The sequence below is a fragment of the Fukomys damarensis genome, unplaced genomic scaffold (genome assembly GCF_012274545.1).
Source record: "Fukomys damarensis isolate Sample0158 unplaced genomic scaffold, DMR_v1.0_HiC HiC_scaffold_12, whole genome shotgun sequence".
NCBI lineage: Eukaryota > Metazoa > Chordata > Mammalia > Rodentia > Bathyergidae > Fukomys > Fukomys damarensis.
The window spans coordinates 14,163,462-14,190,451 of NW_022900924.1; the positions used below are offsets into that span (position 1 = coordinate 14,163,462).

Consider the following 26,990-nt stretch of genomic DNA (forward strand, 5'->3'; position numbering starts at 1 on the left):
GGCACAGCTGGACCGGCGTGTGCGTTCACAGACCCGGCTCCTGACCCTGCAGGGAGAAGTTGTAAGTTCGGGCGCAGAGCTGGGCGCACCGGGATGGGGCAGCGGGTCGCTTCAAACACCTAGAAAAGTCATTGTGGGATGAGCGTGAATCTCACTGCAAACTGTGGCCGAGGACTCTCACACGGAGGTCCGGCCGGGACCCAAATCACATGGCCGGACTCTGCCGGCTCCATCCCTGCATCCTGGCTCCCCTGGCTCCCCTGGATCCCCTCTCCAGCCCACACCAAGGCCACCTTTGAAGTCACTGCCTTAGGTAACCCTGCCCCTCCTGTCCTCTGTTGTGTTCCCAGAGCAACCTGGGGCCCCAAGCCCAGCCTCTTTCCTGTGACTCAGGCCAGAGCTGGGAGGCAGAAGGATGGATACCGACGGTCTGGGTACCTGCGCTTCGGTTTTAACCTTGCAAGCTGTGCGGTCTTAGGCAAGTTCCTCAACATCTCTTTGCCTCAGTGTTTCTGACTGTCATGGTCAAAGTCTCTGACACACAAAAACATTGTGAGAAACACATGAACAGACAGCTGAAAATAGCACAGCCTGGAGTGGTGGCCCACGCCTGTCGTCCCGGCACTCAGGAGGCTGAAGCAGGAGGATCACTGTAAGTTCAAGGCCAGCATGGGGAACGGAGTGAGCTCAAGACCTGGAATTCATGAGACCTTGTTTCAAAAAACAAACCCTTTAAAAACTTGGATTTGAATCTCAACAGCGTGCATGAAAACTGACCTCCGCTTCTCCCATCTGTGAAATGGAGTTAACGCCCCTCAACCACAAAACTGGCTGGAAACTGAGGCCTCCTGCGCCTGCCGCATCCGCGATCTTCCGCGGTCAGGGTCACGGGGGCGGGGTTCGGCTGTCCCAACCCCTCCCCCAAGTCCGCCTGCCAGGCCGGCGGGGAAGAGGCCACTTCAGGACAGTTCAGGCTGCAGGTGTGGGAGGGAAGAACTCCCGGTGGGCGCTGCAGCTCTTTAAAAAGAAAGAAGAAAGAAAGGTGACCGGGAAGATCAAACACGCCTGCCACCCCAGCAAAGCGGCGGCCGGACAGTGGGCCTCGGGCTTCGCCCCTGCTCGGTCTGCTGGCTGGAGCTGCTGAAGGCGGCCCTGACTCTGGTTCCCGGCCAGCCTGAGGTCTAAAGGGCAGGCAGGGGCCACAGGATCCACTCAGTTTGCTTGGGTTTCATTCAAAGAGCCCTTGGAATTACCAAGTACACTTGGGAACTTCCAGCTACTCCAGGAGGCTGAGGCAGGTTGATCACCAAGTTCCAGGGCAACCTGGGCAATTTAAAGAGAGCTTGTCTAAGAACAAAAACCAGTAACATGGTGGTGCAGCCCTGTAATCCCAGGACTACACCGGAGGCTGAGGCAGGAGGAGGGCCACGAGCTCAAGGCTGGCCTGGCCTACATGGAGAGACCCTGTCTTACACTCACACACACACACACACACACACACACACACACACACACACACAATGCCGCACTGAGTTCAGCCCTGTGCAGTGCTTCCCACCTCCCTGGGAGGCCTTCAGCCTCACGCCGGGCACAGGGAAGCAGACGTCTACACCACCAGCTCCGGCCTCCCCAGTCCGTGTCTTCATTCTCGGCCTCCCTGGACACTTCCCAGACGCCCAGCCCCGGCCTCCTTGGAGAGAAGCTAGATGTCACCTCCCCGGCCAGCGCCCTGCCCAACATCTCCACAGGAAGACCCCACCCCAGCTCAGGGTCCCCCAACTCTCTCCGGGGCCCGGTAAGAAGGAGTTTCCTAGAAACCTCTGAGTCCTGCCAGAAATCCTCCCTGGGCAGGACTCTAGCTTCAGAGGGGCTGCTACAGCTCCGACCCTCACCTGAGGACCCCAAAAGCCTGATCTGTCTAGGAGAAGGGGCCTGGCCTACGCCCTACGCTGGGCCCCCTCGTCTTTCCTTCCAGCAGAGACACCTGTAACTCCTCTTCCCTTTTGGGGGGAAAGGGGGTTACTGGGGACTGTATGCAGGTCCTTCACACTGAGCTACTTGGGACAGATTTCACTAAGTGACTGAATTGCCCAGGCATGGCCTGAATTTTCGATCCTCCTGCCTCTGCTTCCTGGAGCACTAGGATTCCAGGCCTATGACTGGCTGCTTCCTACAATTTCTTTGTTTTGTTTGTTTGTTTGTTTGTTTGTTTGTTTTTGAGGCAGGGTCTTACTATGTAGCCCAGGCTGGCGTCCAATTTACAGCGACCCTCCTGCCTCAGCCTCCTCAGTGCCAGGATTACAGGCGTGCACCACCATTTCTTGACCAAAGCCTCACAACTTAGTTGCAAGGCACTCGAGCCTTCCTGCCCCCAAGCCTGCTCCTGGATTCCCTGTTATCAGTGAGTCTCGAAGTTTAGTGACCAGGGCACTCACCTGCAGGCCACAGCACGAGCCCACAGGCACAAAGCCTTGGGCGCCACCCCCAGCAGGGCACAAACAAACCTAAACCCTGCCGGATTTCTGGGCCCGCCCCCAGGGCCCTCGCTGCTCAGGCCCTCCTGGGGCTGAGACTGACATTTCTAACAGGTTCCCAGCCTGCCCCGTTGGAGTAAATGGCACATCCCCCCCCCCGGGCTCTCTCTTCACAACAAGGTCTGTTATGAGCTCTCCAGACCCTCGAGCCCCCCAAAGGTTAGGACTCCAGTCCCCCAGCGGCATACCGAAGTGCCTGCTGCATAGTTGGGCTTGATGGCGGATGCTAAAGATGTCACTGCAGTACCGGAGCTTGGTGACGCCCGCCCGTGATCGCAGCAGTCTGTGAGGCCGAGGCAGGAGGATCGCCAAGAATTCAAGGCCTGTTTCAGAAAAAAATGTCTCTGGGTTTTGCAGATGTTCTGTTCATCCCTGGGCGTTTTCTGGGCATCTCGGGAGTAGCGGTTCGTTAGTTCTGGAGACACTGTGGAAGCCGGAATCCCCACCTTACCAAGGACCACAGCAGGAGGGGAGGCCAGCATCGGAGAGAGGAGGAGGTGGCGTGGAAGCCGAGGTCTGCTCAGGGCTCTGCAACTTGTCTCCGTCCTTCCAGGAACCCAGGGCAAACCCGTGTCACAGGAGGCTGGGGCTGGGGCAGGTAAGGCAAGAGGGGCTGGGTCGCTGTCCGTGGGGACCCAAGCCTCCGGCACCCTCTCCCCTTCCCTGCCGCCTGGCCCAGCTGGGAGACCAGCACCCGGCACCGGCTTCGTCTCCCAGGCCCTGGACACACTCAGGGGAGGCTCCCGTCTCTGAGGGTCCTGCGATTTAGGGGCTCAGTCTTCCGATGGTCACAGCCTCACCGGGGAGAAAAATGTCACCTGGCTGAGGGCCCCGGGCCTGACGCTGCAGGTGGAGGGGCGCCGCCTGTGTTCCGAAGACATCTCGTCTCCGTTGTGCACACACACGTCATAAATAGATTTACAAGACTGTGTTAAACTGGCAGTAAAAACAATTAACTTTAATGGCACCTCAGGTGGGTGGCAGGGGTTGGAGGGTGGCCACGGGGGGAAACCAGGTGAGGAGGGGACCCACTGGCAGGCAGCGGCCCTTCCGGTCTCTCCCCGGATCCCTCCAGGAACCCTCCTGTCCCTTGGGAGGGCAGAAGTTTGAGGTTAATGTGGATAGCAAGCCGGTGAAGGGCCAGAGGCGAGAGAAAGCCCTACTTGACAGTTCCCAGCCCAGTGATCTTGAGCAACGCTCCCCCCTCAGAGACTCAGCGTTCTTGTCTGTTCAGTGGGATCATTTGTTTCATTTTTGCTTTGTTTCGAGAGGGCCTTGATAGGTAGCTCAGGCTGGACTCCAACTGGCAGATCCTCCTGCCTCAGCCTCCCAAGTGCCGGGATCACAGGTGTGCAGAGCTACACCCAGCGGGGCATTTTTGGTCAATGCCTCCTTTCTCTGGGTTGTGAAGATTTCATATGACAGTAACCTGGCAGCTCCTTCCACTGGTCCGGGGTGTATGTTTATTTTATTTAGCACTGTACATGTTTCATAAATGTGCATTCTCGGAGTACTCAGACTCCCCGGCATAACACGAGGTGGAAAGACCAGGCTCCAGCAAAGTGCCAGCCGCCTTTCAGACTCCTGCCTTGGCCAGCACCACTTAAATGTCGGTTTCCTGCTGAAATTGACCCGCTTGTCCAGCCGCTGACCCCGGAAGTGACCCCTTGCTCCGGGAGGCTGCAGCCCCAGGCTTTGAAAGTGACCTGGATTTCTGGGGCACGGTGAGGAAATGAGAGTCCAGGGGCCAGGACCAGGATCTGTGCCTCCCGCCCGGTCCCCCGGCTCAGTCCGGAAAGCCCTAATTCTGCAGGACTTCTCAGCCTGCAGACAATTAACCTGTGCTTCAGAAAGGCCTCTGTCTGTGTGTCTGTGTGTGGCCCTCTCGGCCGGCCGGGGCCAGGCAGGGACGCGGGCAGCTGGGGACAGCCCTGTGACCACTCTGCCCGCTGCCGGCCTGGGGACCCGAGCCAGGGAGATGCGGCACCTCCCCGTCCTCCTCCTCCTCACCCCCAGGCCAGCCCCCCGGGAGCACATGACTGGAGGCCCACGGATGGACAGACGGACTCCACGACTGCCCGTGAACTGAGGCAGACGTGGTGGGAGAACCACTCTGGAGCCTGAGGCAGGAGGACCTGGCCTCAGCAAAGGGTTTTCGAAAGACCCTGTCTCAAAAGTCACCAGTACTCATGCGACTTGGGAATCAATCGGCACTAGGTTAAACCAAGGGGGTGGCATCTCGGTGTGGTGGTTTGAACGGCAGCTGGCAGTGTGTGACATTATTGAAAGCCACCGAGTTGAGGTTTAATCTTGACAGAAAAAATATGTATATATATACATTTTTTTTTTCTTTTGGTTTTTTGAGACAGGGTCTCACTATGTAGTTGGTACTGACCTGGAAATCACTATGTAGCCCAGGCTGGTCTCAAACTCACAGCGATCCTCCTGCCTCAGCCTCCCAAGTGCAGGGATTACAGGCGTGCGCCACCAGGCCTGGTTAAAGATATATATCTATATACACAACAGGCCTACATTTCCTTCCTTCCTTCCTTTCTCCTCTTCTCTTCTTTTTATTTGCAGTACTTGGCGTAGGACCCAGTACCTTCACATGGAGCTGCATCCCCAGCCCTCTTTTGTGGCTTAATTTCTTCATTCTGAGACAATAATTAAGTTGCCCAGGCTGAGCTTGAATTTGAGAGCATCCTGCCTCAGCCTCCCAGAGTGCCAGGATGACAGGTGCACACCACCATGCAGGGCTCTGATAATGGTTCCTACTCCATGAAGAGCACTTGATGGGGGCAGCCCTGGTGGCCTCTCCCCTGAGCCCCTCAGGCAGGCCGGGAGCAGGTGCCTTTCTGCACACGCACCCCACCCCCCATTTCCGCTCTGCGTGACCTGCCCTGGGTCCTCCTGGGACTCTCGCTCACCAGCGTTCGATCTTGGAGATTCCCACATGGACTCTGGACTGCCCAGGCCCATGGCCACCAGCCTGGTGGTTGACTGTGAAGCTGCAGATACCTATCCAGTGACTTTTACCAATCCGAGCCTCAGTTTCCCATCTGCAGCACCGTCCACACCAGATCCCTGAAGTGCATGCCTAGAACCCCAGCCACTCAGGAGGCTGAGGCAGGAGGCTCCCAAGCTGGAGCCCAGCCTGGGAAAATTAATGAGACGTAATGTGCAAATGTTTACAAAGGGGTGGGGACGTAGCTCAGTAATCGAGCAAACTTTCGTTCCACCTGCAGGACCAACAACTAAATACAGCAGATGACCACGGACTGGATGTACTGAGAGGAACCCGGACACCCCAGCACTGTTGGCCCCTTCCTCACTCCCACAAGAGGATTCATTTTCAGAGAGCAAAGCTGGAAATGGCAGGAGTAAGTCACAAGGGAGCCAGGGAGCCAGCTTTACCCAAAATGAAACAGTTCAGCAAAAATCTCTCTCTTCCTCACACCTTCCAAACCAGTAACGATTCAATCATGCATTAGAAATGCCAGGGCAGCCACATGTTGACCCTGAGGCTAGACAGAAGGAAAAGAGTGAAACCAACAAGTGATGCTCAGGGCACAGCCGGAACTGGAGGCTGAGGTAGGATGCTCCCCTGGCTCAGGGGCAGGAAGCAGGTTAGCCAGAACCCCCACGTTCCTCTGGAGGGCACTGCATTTACGTGGTACCCTCACATCTATTTCCGTGTCTGATGCTCGGAGAAAGCCAAGAGAGCCAGGGCTGCGACCGAGATCTTGGCCTCACCCTGTCCACACAGCAGACAGAACCCAGCAGCGGCGCTCAGGGGAAAACACATGAGTCGCCAATGTGAAGTGAGTAGGCTGATTTGTTCACTTCTTGCACGACTCTTTTGAAAAACAACTTAAGGGCTCCCAGAGCTTATGTTTTAACAGGAAGAGATAAAACAGGAAGAGGATAAAACAGAGGCCCCTAAAGAAGGGGAATTAAATACTCCTTAAAAGACACCAAGTGAACAAGGGGAAAAAATGAGAACCAAGACCTGTCATGCAAAGGTACAAGATCCCAATGATGAACGTGACTGTACCGTGTACTAAAAGAAGCACCTATAAGCTCAATGAAGAGAAAAAGACACTAAATGAGCTGGAGGTGCCGGAGCACTTGCCTGGCATGCAGGAGCCCCTAGGTTCCCAGGCCAACACAGACAAACAGAAAGAGGTGGGGGGGGGGAGAAGTGCTAAGGAAGAAAGAAAAACAATATCGAGGTAGACCGGCACTGCGGCACATGCCTTTAACTCCGGCACTCTGAGAGGCTGAGGCAGGAGGACCTCAGGTTCAATCTTGGGCAACTCAGGGGCTTGGGTACCAGGTTTTAGTGAAGTGCTCTTTCTGAACACCTCAGTCCCTCCTCTCTGTCCCCTCCCATGAAAACAAGTTTCCCCAGGGACCCCCCCCCAAACTGCACAATTAGTAGCCCAGGCCTGGGAATCAACAGACAGCAGACCGTGCACAGGACTGACCATAGCCCCTGGGTCAGGTGCGTGTGAGTGCCTGGTGCTACACCGGCCCTTGCCCAGCCGTGTCTCCTGCACCCTTCCTGCCCTGACAAGAAGGACAGTCACCACCCGGAGCTCTCAAAAGCCCGTGACATCACGTCACAAAGCAGCTCTGAGCTGCCTCTTTAGACCCCTTGGAGAAGCCACAGATACTCAGTGCATGAGAGGGAGCAGGGAAACGGCCGGACGAGGTTGTGCACGCCTTTGATCCCAGCCCGCGGGAGGCTGAGGCAGGGGGATGCTCACAAGTTCCAGGCCCGTCTGGGCTCCACCGCAAGTTCAGGGCCAGTCTGAACAGTGAGACCCTGTTTCAACGAACAAACAAAACAAAACAAAAGAAACAAGAGAACAAAAAAGTCCTCATTCCATAAATGAGAAATCTGAGACTCAGAGAGGTAACACAGATTCCCAAGGTCACACAATGGGAATTAATAAAATCCACCGATTAAATTAATAAACACTCCCTCTGAACAGAACTCTCAGGGAAAAGGAGGCAGCGAGGAGCAGGCAGAATGCACCCCGCACTCCGAATGCAGCCACGGCTCTCCGGGGACCAGCAGGGCGCTGAGCGAGAGAGCACAGTGTCCAGCGTGGGCCGGGGCACACGACACCCCCAGGAATTCTCACGCCCAGCGTCCTTCTTGGCAGCACAGCCCTCCAGGTCCCGGCGCTGCCCCTGTGACACGGGTGTCCCCGCTTAGAGCCCGGCATCTTTACCCGTGTTTCCCAGGAGAGTCCTGTCCTGGGCCTCACGCATGTATGTGCGGGTCCAGAGGGACCGGTCATAGCGCAGTGAGGACCAGCCCGTGGTCTCCCCAAACCCACCTCACCCGCACCCCACACACTCAACACCTCTCCGAGAGCCCCAAACTCCTCTGGACCCCGCTCCCTTCCTCTGTACGTCAAGCCGAAGCTCAGAGGGGTTGAGCGACTTTCCCCAGACCACACAGCTCCCAGGCACAAAAAGAACAGACCCCAGGTCCCCAGCGCTGCTCTCTCTCTCTTCGTCTCCTTCAGTGCTTGCCATTTGAGAAGCCACAGTTCCACCTCATTCCGCCAGCTGGCTGTTGAAACCAGACAAGTGCCTCAGTTTCCCCGTCATCTCCCGCCCGGGGTCCCGGATGTGCCGTGAGCACTGACGAGCTAACCGGCCAGGAGGCCGCCGTGGCTCCTTCGTGAGACGTCATACAGAGAAAGACCCTCCTCTGCAGCCTCTGGGAGCCTCTGTCAGAGCCCAGGTAAACAAATGGAGCTCTGTGGCTCTCCGCTCCCCTCTTCCCCCACGGTGGGGACCCCGTGACTCACCAGCCCCCTTGGCCCCGAGGCTCCCTGGGCCCTGCCCAGCCTGGAGACCCGTCTTTTCCAGGCCCCAGTTCCTCTCCCAAAGGACCCAAATCCCCACTGGGGTCCGACTGGGTCCCCGCCCGCCACAGCCCCAGGTGAGCAGGGTCCCGAGAGCTGAGCTCCCACCGCAGCGTCGCTGGGTAGACACCAGCCGGCTGCCAGATTTATGGACTTTTAATGCCTCCCTGTCCATCTCCCTTCTCCCTCCTCACACGCCATAACCCTGTTAGGTATTTTCCCATTAGCGCCTGCACCAAGATCGGAGCATTAAAAGACAAATCCCCGGACCTCCCGCCCCACTGAAAGATCGTTCTCTCTCCCCGCGTCTCGTCTCGTTTGCTCCTCCCTTCCCAGATCTCCTGAGCAGAGCCCTGGGCTGCCCTCCCACTCCCGTGCGCCCCCCAGCCTGCCGCCCCCGGGGGCCAGGGGCTCCTCCTGGGCAGAAATCGTCCTCCCCGCGGCTGCCGCCAACATCGCACAGCGCCGCTGCCGCCGCCCGGAGTCCCCGGACCCTAGACGTCTCCCTGGCACCCGGGGCAAACTCGGAGGGCCTGACGCGACTCCATGCACGAACGCAAGCCACTGGTCTCCCTTCCTGTCCGTCTGCACCCTCCCCGCCCTGAGCCATCTCGCTTTCGGCCATACGCTGCTGGCTAAACATTTTTCTTTGTTTCATGTCCTTACGCTCTTTCTCTCTCTCTCTCTTCTCCTGTCATTTTATCTCTATCTCTTCCTCCTCTGCAGTGCTGGGAATGGCACCCTGGGCCTCACAGTGCTACCCCTGAGCCGCACCCCCAGCCAATTCTCTCTAGAATACCGCGGACCCTTGACTTACGAACTCACTTTGTTCCCAAGGGCTGGTTGTAACTCACATTGGCCAACTGAAGGCTCAGGCTCAACTCCACAGCCCTCAGAGTCTCTCCTGCACACAGGCAGAGCTCAGCGTCCTTACACAGACGTTGGCCCAGGATTCCTCAGGGAGCCCCACACAGGAGCGGATGCTGTCCTGTTCATTGCGGAACTTTTTAAGAGTTAAATCTGTATCTGGGACCATCTGGAAGCACAAGAGGCCAGCATTTCGGGTTGTAACTCAAGACTCGGCCATAATTTGAAACTAAAATTCCAGTGGCAACCCAAATCAGGCCAGTCGTAACTCAAGGGTCCACTGAGGTCTCTTAGGCCAGCTAAGCTGTTTATGTTCGACCTGCAGTGTTTTTAAGCTGGAAAAATCACTCTCTATTTTTCCGCTCATTGATTGTGCTTGGTAAGGCCCAGATCTAGGTCCTGGGGGTGCGAAGGTGGACCGTCTCGGAGGAGCCACGAGTGAACAACCACACAGTGGTGCAGTGCAGACCGGCGCCACCACGAGAAGCCTGGTGCCGTGAAGCTTTCGCTGGCTGGGGCTTCACACCTCACCGGGGCCTTCGGCAAGAGCTCCTTCGGGGAGGCCGGCCGGGAACTGAGCTCTCACTTGGCTGGGAGTGGGGCGGAGCCCTAGGACGGCATCCTGCCATCCATGTGCCACAGAAACGAGTGGGAAGCAAGAGAGAAAAGCAGCGTGGCATGCATCGGTCAGCTAATGCTGCAAAACAAACAGCCACCCGGCCTCAGTCTGGCAGCAGGAAGTGTTTCCCATGCAGCTCCGGGCTCATGACCCAACGGGGGGCCAGGCAGGCTGCTGTTCGGCTCAGCTCCCAGGTGCAGATGGGACAGGCTTGGGTGGCGCCCAGAGAAAGACCAGCAGCAACCGGAGAAAGCTTCTCTCTCCGAGTGGCAGAGGCACAGGAGGACAAGAAGGGACACATCACGCTGCTGGAGGCCTGGGATCAGAACGGCCCTGAAGTCGTTTCCAACCGTGCCACTCAACCAAGTCTCAGGGCAGCGGAGTCGCCTGACCGCCGGGGCTGGGATTACTGCGGCGCGGGCAGACACGGGGGACATGGACACAGGGGCACAGATTCGGGGGCCCATGATTGCGTTTACAGAGGCGAAAGCAGTGAGACCGATAACCCGAGACAAATCACACTGCAGAAGAAGGAAGGAGCCAGGGCCTGCGTTCCCAGGCCGTGTCTGTCTGGTGAAACGTTTTGCTTTTTTTTTTTAATTCTTTCTCCTAATAGCAACGGAAGCTACTGGAAATAGCCTGGTGGTGGAACATAGTTAAATTTGGCTTCTGAAACAGTCCTCTGGCTGCTGTAAAGGAACAGATGGGAGAAAGTAAAAAAGAAAAAGAAAAAGAAAAGAAAAATCCACTTTCCCTACGGCTTTCCGCTCGGTGTACACCGGAGTCTGCGAGGGTGTGTGCCTGTGTACACGTCTACACCGCTACAGTTACACGCCCAGTCTTCCTGGGCACCCTAGGGTTTATCTTTCCGCACATTTTAAGATCGGCTTATCTGTGCATCAAGTGGAAGAATAACGATTCTATTGCGTCATCCCCCAACTCCCAGTGATTCACACTTTTTGCCACGCTGGAGAGCAGAATTTCCATATGTTTTACAAATGCCAATTTCACCTGGGAAGAGGTGTCCTCTCTTACTGTCACCATCACCATAATAACACTAAGGGCAGTGCCAGGGATTTTATCCAAGGGCCCCCCCAGGAGGTAAAGTGAGGATTTTGGTCTCTCTGGTTAGGTGCTCAGGAGTGGAGAGATTGTCTGGCCGTGTGGGCCCCGAGGTTGGTTATTTTCTTTCTCCCGACAAACGCCGTTTGCTTTTCTGCCAGCCACCAGCCACCAGCTTACCTGTCCGCCTTGATGACAAAAGTCCAATCAGGAAATCTAAGTCCGACAGATGCTCTGTTTTTCTAGAACTGCTTGACCAGCAGGGGCTGTGAGGTTCAGAAGGGACTCCACAACCAAATCCTTTCCAGCTCTACCCCCGAACACCAGGGACCCTGCTTCGCCTGAAAACATTCCTGACAGTTCCTGGCTTCCCTCAGCCATGGGGGACATCCATCTTAAGGCTAAGCAGCCAGAAAAACCTGTTTTCCAGCAGAATCTTGCCATTTTTCACAAAGATGCAGAGAGGAGGGGCAGGAAGGGAGAGTCCCGGCCTCCTGAGCCCAGGTACAGCCTTCTTCTGTGGGCACCGAGAAAGCACACTTCACACTCAGGTCTGCAAGGGCCACCGTGCGGGAGGGAAGAACGGGACGCTGTGCGGCCCAGCCGGAGAAGCAGGGCAGGCGCAGCAGGCCTGCGGGCGTGCAGAGGTGGGGTGGACACTGCAGCACTTCTCCTCTGCCAGCCTCTGAGAACGAAAGGGGGAAGATTTACAGCCTTTTACAGCCATTGCAAATGGATCGGAGACACCAGGGCAGCGGGCCGCACTGGCTGGCGGTGGAGGCTCGTTTTTTAAGATCCGTCCAACCTCGAGGGCGCAATAACGTGGTGGCTGGAGAAGAGGGAGGAGGAGCCCACCGGAAGCTCCGGGGGCTGAGTGCTGAGCGTCTCAGGATGGACGCGTTCCGTCCTCAGCAGCATTTGCTGAGCCTGCCCATTTCTGCCCATTTAGCAAGCTCGGCTTGCACATGGCTCCAAAGAAGAGGTGTGGAGGTCCAGCTCCTGGGGCGCTGCATTCGTTACTGATAAAGGTGACGGGGGAAACTCCTGGCCCCGCAGGTCCTGCTTACACAGCAGATACTTGGAAGTCAGCCAGAGACCGACCACACACTACCTATTGTCTTGCCCCGGACCACCCATTGTGTCTAATTTCATCTCTCATTTCTATGCTATCTTTTTTTCCCAGTACCGAGGCTCGAACTCAGGACCTTGCACTGGAGCTGTGTGCCGTTGAGCTACATCCACAGTTCTATGTTATTTTATTTTTTGAGACAGGATCTCTATTTAGTTCAGGCTGGCCTTGAACTCATAGTGATCTTCCTGCCTCAGCCTCCTGGGGATTACAAGCATGTCCCACCATGCCCAGCTGTCTCTCTTCTTACAAAAAAAAAAAAGATATCAGGCTTAGGATGCAGCTCAGTGATAGAGCACTTGTCCAACAGGTATGAGCCCTCCATTCAATCCTCAGTACAATAAGAATATAATTATAGAATTCAATATACAGCCAGGTGGGAGGGCACATGCCTACAATCCCAGCCCTAGGCACTCAGGAGGCCGAGGCAAGAGGATCATTACGAGTTCAAGGCCAGCCTAGGATACATAGTGAGACCCTGTCTCAAAAAAACAAAAATAAATAATACATAGAATCCAGTGTGAACTCAAAAGATAGCTCCTCTAAACAAGTCATAAAAAGAAATCTTTTGAAGAAACCCAATACAGTCTTTGACGTGAAGACTATGTCTCAAAAAATAAAAGAAAGTTTCTGGGGACGTAGCTCAGGAGTAGAACATTTCCTCAGCATGCAGGAGACCCTGGCTTCCATCCCGAGTCGCAAAACATTTTTAAATCATAAAGAGAAAAAGAAAGTGATGCCTTTCTCCTGGCTGCTCCCCACCTTGGTGGTGGTGCAAGGGGCCACCTGCGCCCCGCATGACTCTGGAACTCAGGACCGGGAAAGCCGGGCTGCTGGGGGGTGGGGTGGGGTGGGGTTCGACTCAGAAGGGGTCCATACTGAGCAGAGCTTGCATCCTCTGTTGTGTGTGTGTGTGTGTGTGTGTGTGTGTGTGTGTGAGTGTGTGTGCTCCTCCTCCTCTCCAAACAAGTGATTAATGCCTGGCAGCACCTCCCCCGCAGAAAACAGGCCCCCCTCTGGATTCCGCAGCCCTAATTCTGCTGTTAACACTCCTCGGGGCAGGGATGAGGAGTAAATCCCCTCCTGCAGGCAATGTGGTTTGTTTAAAGTCTCTGGCTGAGCGATGGCCCTGGCCTCCTGTTTGCTGGGAGGGAAATGAGGCCTTTAAAAGAAAGAAAGAAAGAGAGAGAGAGGAGGGAGGGAGGGAGGGAGGGAGGGAAGAAGGAATTCCCTTCCTGCATTCCTTCCTTCCGTTTCCGGTCTATAAATATCATCGCTAGGACCTCCCAGAAGGACAGAGGTGTGGGCAGAAGTCTTCCTGACCCCCCAAGCCAGATGGTGGCGGGTCAGACCGCAGGAACCCCTCTTTCGCTTGCTCGGCAAGGGGAGTCCTGGCTGGTCACAGTTTTAAGGGGTCCAAGCATGGACAGACAGCCCCCGTGGCAGAAAAGAACTTCTGTGCACATTTATTTTTCCAGGTTATCCTTTTTCAATTTCCATCTTAATGCCGTTTAATATATACAAGGTGTCAACGCAGCAGAAGAGACACATAACTCAGAAAGGCGAAAGGTGTAGGTAAGGGAGATGGGCTCCTGAAGCCTTGGTTTTAAAGGGTGTGGAGTCTTCTTGGGCAGTGAGGGAGCATCCAGTCTAATGAGTGAAGGGGAAATGGGCCAGGCAGGGCAGCTCGAGCCTGTAGTACTAACTATCTGGGAGGCTGAGGCAGGAGGACTGCAGGTTTGAGCCAGTCTGGGCAGTTTAGCAAGACTTATTTTAAAAGGTTTTTTAAAAAGAGGAAGGGGCTACTGCTTAGCTCTCCCTGGTGTCTATCCCCAGTGCTGCACAGATGATGACGGTGATGGTGATGTTAAAAAGAAGAAAGCGCTGAAATATCCCCGTTTACAAAGGGATGCAATCATAGATGACTCAGCAAGCCTCGAAGGAGAAGAGACGTTGTTCTGACCTCGTGTGGATAACGTGGAACAGAGCATCTCTCCGATCCTCGTCCGGGCAAGCCCAGAGGACAGAGGAACATGACAAACGGTACCGTGGGGAGTGCAGACGACAAGAGCCATTGTGAATGCGGCTCTTAGAATCATTGTCAACCAATGGTCCCATTGTTTCCATTATTTTCTTCAAGTAAAAAGAAAAGACAGGTAGATCGAAGAGACATATAATCAAGTACAATTTAAGCACACTGTTTGCGCTTTTTTATATGTTTGTTTTTAATACTGGGGGTGGAATCTAGGACCTTCACACGGAGCTCTATCCCCAGCTCCTCTTTTCTTTTAAAATAGATTCTTGTAGCCAGTTGTGGTGGCCCACGCCCATAATCACAGCATTTAGGAGCCTGAGGCAGGAGGATCTCTGCGGGTTTGAGGCCAGTTTGTGCAACATATTAGGTTCAAAGCCAGCCTGAACCACATAGTGAGACCCTGTTTCAAAAGAGGAGGAGGAACAGGGTGGGGGGATAGTTTCTCTTTAGGTTGCTAAGTTACCCAGGCTGGTCTCAACTTTGCAACCTTCCTACCTCAGCCTCCTAGAGTGCTAGGATCAAAGGTGTGCGCAATCACATCTGGCTTCCTGGTTTGCATCTAGACTGGTATAAATCTAATAATAGAGATAAAGGAGACAGTCAGGGAATGTTGAGTATTACCTGAATATTTCATAAAACTATGCAATCATTATCTTTTGGGGATGTCCAAAGCAGTATTATGTTGTATGGTTTTTAAAGTCTTTCTCATCCTTTGAAGATAACACGCTAAACTATTTACAGATGCAATGACACAGTGTTTGCACAAAACCAACCACTGGGAGCCGGGCGGCATGGTGGTGTGTGTCTTTGATCCTGGCGCTCTAGGAGGCTGAGGCAGGAGGATCACAAGTTCAAGCCCAGCCTGGGCAATTTAGCGAGATCCTATCTCAAAATGAAGAAGAAAAACAGCTGGATGTGCAGCTCGGTGGCAGAGCACTCACCTGGCATGCGCAAGGCCCTGAGTTCCCTCCCCTAGGACTGCAAACAAACAAAAAAGTAAGTCCCTTGGCCCAGGGGGTATAAATGACCCAAGATTGGCCATGTGCTGATAATCACTGAAGCTGGGGCGTGGGTGCACAGGAGTTCCTTCCACCAGGCTCTCTCCTGTTTCTTATTGGGAATGGTGCCCTGGAAAAATTCAGAGACCTCGAGCACAAACCCCCAAATCAGCAGACGCTTTACCCCATTCAGCACCAAACACTGTAAGAAGCAGGTCGCTAGGAGGAATGAACCAGTTCACCCTTTCTAGGGCACTGGCTCTGTGCTAAGCATTAAAGTAAGCTCTGTCTCGAAAGACAGGATGTCACTGTGCAGCTCAGGTTGGCCCGGAACTTGTGGCGATCCTCCTGCCTCGGCCTCCCAGAGTGCTGGGATCGCAGGCATGCTCCACCACACCCGGCCAATAAACTCTTAACTATAATGGTGTGGAATCTACAGATGGAGTCCATGGATCCTTGAACTTGAATGGAGGGAAGACCAGGCTTTCATTTCACCTAATCTTGGTGAAATGAGTATTTCCTTGCATGATGAAAGCAGAGGAGGAGAGCCCAGAGAGAAGATCGGCAGCCTGGACTGAGTCGCCGGTGGAAACCACAGGTGTCTTATTACATTACAGGTGGGACTGAAATCTTGGAATGCAGTTTTGCTCATCCCAATTCAAGAGCACAAATTTATATTGAAGGGCTGGGCATGGGGGCGCATGCCTGTAGTCCCGGCGCTCGGGAGGCTGAGGCGGGAGGATGGACAAAAGTCTGAGGCCAGCCTGGGCTACATAGTGAGACCTCCCCACCCCACAGAAGAACACTGAAAAGAAGAAACTTGTGCACAGAACTTCATACATTACTATCATTTCCTCAGAAAAACTTACTTTCTATAAGTGCATACTCTCTATAGGTGCATACTTTCTATAGGTGTAAACTTTCTATAAATGTGACTCAATAAATACTGTAAGATATGAAAAGAAGAATCTAAGTTAGAACTGTTGCTGGTGCTCATTATTTAACACATTCATAAAGAGCCTTTTAGCCACTACACCTCAAGTGTGGGTTTCTTTTACATATATTTGAGAGACTCTTTATTTATGTTCTTCGAGGCCAGGTCTCGATATGTAGTTCAGGCTGGCCTGGAACTCAAGGTGATTCTTTCACCTCAGCCTCCGAAGGACTGAAATTACAGATGTGCCTCAAAGTCACCATGCCCAGCAAGAGATTCTTATTTATTTAGCTCTACCACAAGCTACAACCCCAGCCCTTTTCACTTTTTTCCTTTGAGATACAGTCTTGCTAAATTGCCCACACTGGGCTCAAACTTGAGATCCTCCTGCCTCAGCCTCCTGAGTATCTGGGTTTATAGGTATGTACCACAACATCTGACTTCTTTTATATTTTTATTGCTTTTATTTAAAATCATAATCCCAGGTCTTTTAAATGGCTTATTCTGAGGAGGTACTCATACGTGTCCCCAGTCTACCCAGGGTTTCACAGCTCAAAAATGTGGGGAGTCCCTTTCTGGGTGGTGAAGAGCGGGCAGCAAATGCTGACACTGGGATTCTGAAGCTCAAAGAATAGCAGTGCCTAGAAAAAGGCATTCTGGACCCACGATCCCTAACTCTCTAAGTAGAAAGGCTCTAGGAAGATACATTGACCAGTGGACCCCAAAATCCACAAATATTATTGAACGTGAGAGCTGGACATGGTTTTCTTTGTTTGTTTTTTGAAACAAGGTCTTGCTACATAGCCCAGGCTGGCCTTGAATTTGTGGCAATCCTGCCTCAGCCTCCCAAGGGCTGGAATTACAAGCATGCACCGCCATGCCCAGCTACTTATCTATGGGGCCAAGTCCCCCCCCCCCGCCCAGAACAAAGCTCCTCCCCTTGTCGTCCAGCCCTGCAGGGCCAGTCTCAGGTGAGTGCCACCTGTCTCTGTCCCTTTGTATAGGTAACTGCCTGCCCTGTGATCAGAGTGGCTCCCGGCCACACCTCTTTATTTAAATCCCTTATTGTTTTATGGTCTCTTTCTACTTCTGAGCAGTGGGATATGTGTTCAATTTATAACAAGGATACAGTTGTCCCTGGGCGGACACAACCAACCTCTGATGGAAAGCAATTGAAACAGGTCACGGCTGTACTGAATCTTAAACAATACACATGTACACGAACCCTTAAACTGGCCTGGGTAACAATTCTTTCCATTGCACTGGCCTTGGATGAGGTAACATAAGTAATCCAGGGATGTTCCAGTGTAAGGGAGGCTGCTCTGGTAAGGCAGAATAATAGAAGCCAAGCATGGCACCACAGGCCTATAATCTCAGCACCCGGGAGGCTGAGGCAGGAGGATTGCCTGGAGTTTGACACTGGCCTGTGCTATGCAGTGAGTTGAGACCAGCCTGGAATACATGGTGAGACCCCCGCTCAAAACAAGTTTTCATTTTGCACAGACCAAGTCTCTGAGAAAGTGAGTTAATGGTTAAAACATGGTTTCAGGAACTGAACCGTCAGTGCGGTACATGTCCCCTCCTCCGGCCCTTTTCACTTCCAGCCAGCGATGGAGGCCAGGTCCTTGCCCCGGACCCTGTCAGTTCGCAGGCCGGGCCTCCCCCTGCGTCCCCTCTGGCAGCCGGTGGCCTGGGATCTGCGCCCCACCCAGACCGCAGGGGGGCCCAGGGCAGAGAGCAGTCGGGACTCGGAGTTCCGGGCGCGGGTGTCAAGCAGCACTTCTGAGAGCCCTGGCTCCAGGGTCCCCGTCCTGAAGGGCTGGGATGAGTGGGGCTTTCATCAGGCTCGCAGAGGTGGCAACGAAACTCAGGGCGGGCGCGCTGCCCCTGGCCCACGAGGGCCAAGCGGATTCCAGAGGCGTCTGGGTGTTATCAGTCTCCACCCGTCTGGCCGGCGGGGCGGGCAGGAGCTGGGCTGCAGGACAGGGGAGAGGCAGCCAGGGTCCCCGTCCTGAAGGGCTGGGATGAGTGGGGCTTTCATCAGGCTCGCAGAGGTGGCAACGAAACTCAGGGCGGGCGCGCTGCCCCTGGCCCACGAGGGCCAAGCGGATTCCAGAGGCGTCTGGGTGTTATCAGTCTCCACCCGTCTGGCCGGCGGGGCGGGCAGGAGCTGGGCTGCAGGACAGGGGAGAGGCAGCCGGCAGCCCAAAGCGTGGTGGCAGCAGCTGTAGAGACAGGTGTAAATCTCTCAATGCATTCCTGCCCGGCCCTTCCCAGGTCTCTGCACCTGAAGCAGGCCCCACTTCTCACACACACACACACACACACACACACACACGCACAAACGTGTGCACGCACACATCCACACGGATGTGTATTCTCAGCGTCGAGCCTGCCTGCTCTCTCGGTGCATTTTTCTTTTTCTTTTTTTTTTTTTTAGTACTCTTTTATAACAAAGTACCAGCTGTTTGCTAAAGCAAAACAAACAGAAGTCTTTTGCAACAACAGAGAAGAAAAGGAAAAGAAATGCTTTGCTTTGCTACCATTAAGACGTCCCTTTTAAAATACCTATCCGGCAGACTGCGTGCGTGCGCTGAGTGGGGGGCCGGCGTGGGTGGGGGTGGAGGGAGACACTGCCAGTTGTGGTTTATTTGAAGTAGTCCCGAGGTTTTGAGCTGAGGGCAACCTCACTTGGACCAAGCAGCTCTAGGACCTAAACCTTCATCTTTCACTGCCTCTCTGCCTGGTTAAATATAGATATGCTTTCCCAAAGTGATGGGCTGGGATCCGCCCCCCATACACACACCCCTCACTCTCTAGCTCGGCATTTAGGAAATTGGTGGCCCCTCCCACCTGGCCCAATGCACTCTGGGAATATGGAGGACCACGAGGGGAAATTCTGTTTCTCCTTCCGGGTCAACCCCGCTCCCCCTAGTAGACCTTCCTAGTGGGTCTGTGTGGAGGTGCTGGGGGAGTAGAGAAGGGCTTCACTAGGAAGCCAATGGCAAGAGAAACGAGTGGAGCGCGAAGGAGCCAGCACTCCTTCCTTCAGAGGCCCTGCAGGGATCCCCTGCAAACCCCTAATAAAAGATGGCTCTTCTCCTCAGTTGCTGGGATCTGATGCTTCATGTGGTTTTGCAAAACACATTCCCCCAGGGCTAGAGGCTGCCCCAGGAGCAAGAGGCTGAGAGGTTCAATCCTGACTTTAAAGGAGGCATTTATACCAGGCCAGGTAATCTGCATAGGTTAAGTAACGCATTGGATAGCCTGGGCAGAGGCCTCAGGCAGGGTTAGGTACAGCCTGGGGCCTTTTTCTGTTTCGTTTTGGCCAAGCCTTTCCCTGGGTGCCTTATGCCCCACTTTCTCTGCCCTTACTTGCCCTTAGAGCTCTCTCTTCTTTGTTTTTTGTGGCACTGGGGATTGAACCCTGGGCTTTCAAACCCAGGGCTTTCACACTGAGCCACATCCCCAGCCTTTTTCTCATGTTTTATTTTGAGAGAGGGTCTTACTATGTTGCTATGTTACCTGGGCTGGGCTTGAACTGTGATCTTCCTGCCTCAGCCTCCCACAGTGCTGGGATTACAGGCGTGCACCTCCAGACGCAGCTATACCTCTGTCTCTTTCTTTCGCTCTCTCTGTCTTTGTCCCTGTGTCTGTCCCTCTCTCCTCCTCTCCCGGTCTCTGTGGGCCTCTGTCTCCCCGCTCTCTCCTTCCTCCCTCTCACCCCTCTGTCTTCCTTTTCCCTGACACTGTCTGCTTTCTTCTCCCCGTCTGCCTGTCTTTCTCACCTCTCACCTTCCCCACAAACCCCCCCAGCTCTCCGCGGAGGAGGCGGGATCAGCCGCTCTCACCCCCAAGGACCTGGAGTGGCCAGTGGGCCTGGGGAAGGGACAGTGGGCTCCTGCTGCCTAATAGGAGTTGGCCAGCTGAGTCCAGCCCTGGGAGTGGGAAACCCATGGACCTCACCGCACTGGGAACCAAGAGGCCTGCTCGGGAGCCGGAAGCCCCTCGTCCATGGGGGGAGGGTGCACGAAGGACCCACAGGTGAACCTGGTCTCCACAGTTCTTTCCTCTCAAAGGCCTGGTTATTTATTTCCCTTCATTCAGGGGACCTGGGAGACAGAGAGTGAGCCTGCTTAAGAGGGCTGCAGCTCAGTCAGGACACCTGGTCTCAAGAGGGAGGGAGCACTCAATCCTTGGGGCCCCTAGCAGTTTCTGAGATCATGGGATTCGGGACATTGGCCCACAGAGGGCTAAATATGTGCACAGCAGTTTTGTAAGAAAGTGTGAGTGCGTGTGTGTGTGTGTGTGTGTGTGTGTGTCTGTGTGCCCACTCTGTATTATACTGCATCTTTCTACACGTGCACGCACACACACGCGCACACACACTCTAAGCCTCCGAAGTCTGAAACGTCCTGAGCACCTGTGTGACACCACACACAGGCATGTCGGTCACGCATCTCCCGAGTTGGGTCACCATCCCAAGGAGCTGCGGGTGCGCAGAGGTGTGGTGTCCAGTTACCTGCGGGCTGTCTGCAGAAGGTGTATGTGATGCAAGAGAGCTCCTTCTGTAAACCTCCCCAAATCAAAGAGACCCAAGCCCCAAGCACTGGACACCACCGACCACACCCAAACGCCCAGAGGTTCCTGAGCACAGACTCAGGAGAGCACTTATGCATGACCTCACCGCCTTCTTGCAGTGGCCACAGGGCTGGGCTTGTCATTCCATTTTTCAGAAAAGGGAACTGAGGCTCAGAGAGGCTACGGATCTACCCAAAATTTCTAGGCTCTGTTGAGCATGGCAGTACATGCACACCTGTACTCCCAGCAAAAGAGAGGCTGAGGCAGGAGGATTTCCTAGAATTTGAGGCCAGCCTGGACTACACAGTGTGTTGAAGACCAGCCCAAACTACATAGTGAGACCTTGTCACAAAACAAACAGAAAACAAAGTTCCAAGGCTCTCACCTGCCATCTCCTAGGTTTAGGCTGTTTCGTTGCAGCCCATGCATTGGGTATGCAGGTGCACCCTTACTAGCAGTGATCACGGTGAAGGAGACAGGCACACAGGAGCACTTTTGCTCACACCTGAGTGCACCTGCGGGCTGACACCTGGCAGATCCGCACCACAGGCCACCAGGCCACCGCTGAGGCCCCTGGCCTGTGGTCCCCCTTAGGGAGGACAGGGCCACAGAGCACAGCTGTTGGGGTAGAAAGCGAGCCACCACAGGGCTCCTTCCTGCCCTGAGAGACAGATAAGCAGGCAGCCACACTCGTGTGTCTCCAGGACACACAAAGCTCGGGCCCTGCTACCCACCAAGCCATCGGGCAAAGCTCCTCATCCCCAGCTTGTGTGTCTGCTGCTTCCCTAATCTGAAAACAGTGGGGAAACAGAGGCTCAAAGCACTGGGCTGCAGTGTGGGAAGCTCACCAGGCCCCAGGCAGGGCTGCAGTGAACAGCAACCGCAGCGCCCCACCAGGCCTCCTCCCATCGGAGGGAAGAAAAGCCAATGCGTTGTGGGCACCACTGGGCCCTGACAAGCAGCCTCTTGGCTGCTACTGTTTAGGACGCAGGCATCGCTGAGGCATCCAGGCATCCGCTGGGGTCTCTGCCCGCACCTCAGGAATGGGGCTTGGGAGGGCTGTGGTGGGCAGGGCAGAGGGCAAGGAACCGTCCGAGGGCTGCTTCTGCAGCTTGGATCCTGCTGGCCCCAGCTGGCTGCTGCACAGCAGTGAGGTGGGGCAGCTACGGGGAGATTCTGACCTCAGCTTTGGAGTCTGAATTCCATATGCGTTCAGGGAAAGAGAGCAGAGATCCGAACAACTGGTGAGAGAGGTTGGTCAGCCTGAGCGATTAGGGACCCTCACGCTGTCCCTCAAGATTTGGTGGAGGCCCAGGGCAGGAAAACATGGGTCCCCTGAACCTGTAGTTTGGGGGAAACCAGCCGATGCAGGGCCTCCACAAACTAAACCCTCTGGATCTTCACTGGCTGGGATAGCGGGAAGCGACTGAGGTGCAGTGGAAGGAACTGTAACACCGTGGGAACACAGCAGGTGCTTAATAATTTGTGTTGTGGGTCTCCTTAGTTCTCGGAGCTCAAGGGGAGCACTCAGCATACCGATTACCGAGTCCACCCAGCAACACCGTGCTTCGCCTGAGGGCTCCCCTTACTTCAGCCGAGGGCCCCGCCCAAAGCCACCCCAGGCTGGAGAGGTCTCCAGGTCCCCAAACAGGTGCTCCGTGCCCTCTGCACCCCGGGCCCTGGGATCCCCGGCGTCCCCAGCGTCGATGTCCCGGATGCTGCCTGGCCGAGCGGGCACCCGGGAGGAGGCTTTGGAGAAGGGCGTCCAGGAGGACAGGAAACTACCACCAAGTCCAGGGATCAAAGCGAGAGACCCAAAAAGACTCAGAAAGGGCGGACGGTCAAGGTCGAAAGGGACGGAAGGAGAGACAGGGACGTCGGAGGGAAGCGCGGGCTGGGAGCGCCCCGCCGGGGAGGCTGCGAAGGGCGTGCAAGGCCGCTGGGCCTTGATTCATTTTTTCACTAATTAACTGGAAGCTAAACGTCCCCAGCTTTCAGGGCTCAATTAATTCGCCGCGGGCGGTGGGGCGGAGGCTGGGCAGCAGAGGCGCCTGCCTGCAGCCCCTTTGTGAAGGTCTGTCTGGGCCGCATCGATTCCACACACGCGCACACACACGCGCACACACACGCACGCACACACGCACACGCACTTTCCCCAGGACCTCACCCCCACCCACCCACCAGTTGCCTTTATTGGAGAGCAAGAAGCCAAAGAACAAAACGGTTTCCAGATCTGCCCGGGAAAGGGGTAAATGGACCCCCTGACCCGACCGCCCAGGACAAAGCCGCAAAGAAAACAGGTCATTCCTGTGAACCTACTGTGAGCGCTGACTTTTACAGCCCTGGTCCTGTGGTCAGCTGCTGTGTAACCCTGAGCCAAGTCTCCGTCTCTGGGGTTTTGTCACCTAAAAAAAAAAAAAAAAAAAAAAGGCCATCACAGAGAAGATGATGCCTGACCCCTCGGATTACTGTCCTGGCTGACCGGACAGTGTCGTGCTCTTGGGGACTGGGAAATACTCTTAACAAACCCATTTCTCAGATGTGGAGTCCGGGCAAAGGACGGAGGCTCAGAGTGTGGTGATCCCGCATCTGACTCCCAGGTGAGCAGTTCAAGAACGAGATCCAGCCTGGAGGTTAGGCGACACCCTCTAGATGGTGGGAAAGCTGCTCTCGAAGCCCCAGCTCCCCACTTTCCCGTCACCCTAACCCCCTTCCTTTCTTAAGTTCAGGAACCACAGATGGCCTTGCAGAGAAAGCCAAAATCCCCAAATCTTTGGGTGGGACCGGTGAGCAACCTCTTCTCCATTTCTGAGTGAGCGAGGCCGGCCTGGAGGGCCTCATCGATCCTGTTGACCTCAGGGTGGGCTGGCTTGTGTCCTTCATCGATCAACTGAAGGAAGTCTAGGACAAAAACCGCACACGAAAGGAAATCACAATCTTCTCCCTCCATGCTGCCTTATCCTGTTGCTGATTTATTTCTAATTCTGTTGTGTAAAACAGAAATCAAATAAGAATTCACTTATTCAATCAGCAAACACATGACTTTCACTCTGCACGTGCCAGAGATTTGGGGGACAGTGGAGAGCTGAAGAGGGGGCTGATTGGAAGCACAGAACTGGGGGAGGGTGGTTACAGAAAGGCTTTTGGTGTCCCTGTTGGGCCCGGGTATTTGGGGAGACACCTTAGCTATTTGCTCCGCAGTTTTCCTGTTTATGAAGAGACGCAGTACTGGAAACTAAGTAGGTGCAGGGTACTTGTGCTCAGTGGGGCGCTGGAGCTGGACCGTCCAGAGGATAGCACTTTGGGAAAGTCTCCCGTGCTGACCTGGTCAGCCAGAGAAAGGCACCTACAGGGCTCTCAGCGACGGGAGCACCCAGCCCACTCTCCACCGTGAGCTCTCAGGACTGGGACCTTGAAAGGGAGCCCTCTCCCACCCCACCCCTCCTGGGCCCCTTGAAAATGGGAATGCTCTCTTTTTTAAAAAACTGGAGGAAATACAACTGCGGGCAGGAAACGCTGAGATGGAGGAGCCCTTGCTCCCGCCTGTTGTCTCCAGCACGTAACCCAGTGTCTGCTTCTCAGCATCGGCCCGTCAAGTGCATTTTTCCATCCCTGGCACCAAGCTTGGCTTCACACCGCTGTCTCACACAGGGTTGTGCACCCCCCCGCCCCCCTCTGATTCTACACACGGATTCTGCTTGAGGGAAGGAGCTGCTCACAAGTTTGATATTGGCTTTTTAAAATGCATTTTGGGTGTGGTCAATGGTTTGCAAAAGCAGGGAGAATGTCCCATCTTCTTGAGAAGGACGATTGCCTACAGGACACCTGACAGTCACGAAGCATGGAGTCCAGAAGTGAGCCCCAGGAAACTGACACAGGCTCTCCTCCCCAACCTGTGCCCCTAGTGCCTTCCTGTAACCCTCATGCCCAGCTCTGTGAGTAACTTTTGACAAGATCCTAAGCCCTAAAGAGTGCCTGGTAGTACATGGCACAAACCCATCAACTGTGGGATGGACTTATTTGTCCCGAGGTTCAAGCCAGCCTTTTTCCCATGACCACAAGCACCACTGGTAACAACCCCTGCCCCATCTCCAAGGGGCCCTAGACTTTTATTATTTTTAGGACTTTTGGGTTATTATTTTTGGGTTTTTTGAGACAGGGTCTTGCAATGTAGTTCAGGTTGGCTGTGTAGCCCAAGGTGGCTTCGAACTCCTGGTAATCCTCCTGCCTCAGCCTCTTGAGTGCTGGAGTGACCGACATGCAAGCTGTATTAGTACAAAGTCATGAGACAGGAATGTGTCTCAGCCCCATGGTTGCCAATTCTGGGTCAAATTCAGATCAACCCCTGGGGTAGGCCGGCCACCCCGAATTCCAAGCAGCCACTGGGGCTCCGCAGGCAGCTGGCTTGGTCTTTGCATGAAGGGGTGCAGTGCGGGAGGTACAGAGGACCCTGTGTGCTATGCATCTGCACACCTGTCTTCCTTTCCTGACACCTCTCCCCTGTGGCTCAACGCACACGTGAGTGTGCCCGCACACACACACACACACACACACACACACACACACACACTCTCTCTCTCTCTCTCTCTGTACTCGGCACACAGGAGCTACTGCGGGCGGATTCTTAGACACCAAGAATCAATTTGCCCCGTAAGCCTCTCTTCTCCATCCCTGGTCCCACCAGAGTCCTTGTCCCCTTTTCCAGACTTAGCCCCGCTGCAAGTGACCCTCTCCGGACCCAGCCTCCGAGAAAGGCTTGTGTTTCTCGGTGTGTAGAGCACGGGGACCTCAGAGGCTCAAGACTGAGGCTCCGTGCCCCGTGGCGCCGCAGACGCTCTCGGGCCCTACGGACACCCGGGGGATGGCTGCCCGCCAGCCACGTCTCCCCGAGCGCCATCCAGCGGCGAAGCGGCGAGGGCACCTTCCTCGAAGCTCGGGCGCGCCTGTCCCCAAGCCAGAGCGCAGGTCTCCAAGTTCCCAACTCCATCAGGACGCCTCCGTCTCTGCCCCTCCTCGCCTGCCCCCCTCTCCGCGGAAGACGGAATCGGGGTCACCTAGCGTTCAAGTTCCCCCTTTTATTTATGCACAACATCTGCACTGGACAGGCCAAGCTGAAAAGGAGGGAAAAGAGAGGGGTTTGCGCCACCACAGCCTTCTTGGAAACTTCCCCGTGGCCGGAGGCTCCGAGGGTTCAGCCTGGACTGGGTCACGTTTGAGTCTCCCTGCGCCGCAGAGGACATGTTAGTTCCTGCCTTTCTGAGGCTACACCTCTGACCTTATCCGGGCTGGAGTCAGGCGCCTTGACTCCCTGCCCTTACATGCATCGCGGACTGGGAAACTTCCTCCCAGGCTCGGCTGGTCGGGTGTCAGTCCCGGTGCCGCTGGGAGTAGTAACCGGCTGTGCACGGAATCCTGTATGCAAAGAGAGGGAAAATGCCATTCTTCATACACCCGGAATGTTATCGCTAATTTTTTGGAGAAGCGCCTGTGTACACACATATTACATATATTACTGAGCCGGTTAGTGGGAGACTGGAAACGTGGAACAACGGCGAGGAGGGGCCTATTCGCCAATCCCTTGGTAATTTGTAACAGACAGACTTTATTGCTCCAGGAGAAAAGGGGTAACTGTGTAGCTGAAAAATAAATTGAACTCTGTATCGATCAAATAGGAGTCTGCCCATGGGGTGTGAGCGATGCATCTTTAAATCCAAGATTTAACTTCATATGCTGGGCCGCTTGGAACAGCCGTGTGTACACACTCACACCCACAAAGAACATTTTAGAAGCTCGAGGGCAGATTCTCTTATATTTAAATAATGCAATGCAATAGCAGCTTAAGGTCGCAACCGTGCACAGCTCAGCGAGCCCGCCGAGCACCAGAGAGGCCAGGCTGAGGCTCCTACGGAAGGGGTCGGCTCTAGGCAGCGCCGCAGTGCGCCTCTCCTCGTCCAGACTGGAGCGGGTCTCCCACGGTCCAGCCAAGGGGATCCCTTTGGCCCCATAACCCGCTCCCACCCAGCGTCTCCCACTGCGAAACTGTACAGTTCAATTCCAAGTTACATAAAGTATTGTCGCTATCTCTCAAACAAATCCTACCCTACAGTAAAAAGGGCCTTTCCTTGGCTCCAGTAATTCTAAAGTCTAGATTCGCTCACAGCACTCACAGGCGAGCGTAAAAGTGAACGCAACGTCATATTTTAAGTTGTCCGACGGAAGAACCCTGACTGCTGCGTGGTCCTTACTCCTCTCTTCTCCCTAGGGTCCTAGGAGGTGGGGAGGGGTGGGAGGCAAAGTCGCTTGGAAGAGGAAAGAAAGAACGAGGTATTATTTACACCTGCAAAGT

At 54.7% G+C, this 26,990-nt stretch overlaps 1 long non-coding RNA gene across 1 annotated transcript; it reads right to left on the reverse strand.

Annotated features, from left to right (window-relative positions):
• Window positions 1–18,271: 18,271 nt before the first annotated feature.
• Window positions 18,272–23,427, reverse strand: LOC104848244. The gene is made up of 3 exons (XR_776362.1): window positions 23,173–23,427; window positions 22,964–23,049; window positions 18,272–18,288 (listed from the first exon to the last, which is right to left on the reverse strand). It is a non-coding gene; the product is annotated as an uncharacterized LOC104848244 (long non-coding RNA).
• Window positions 23,428–26,990: the final 3,563 nt, after the last annotated feature.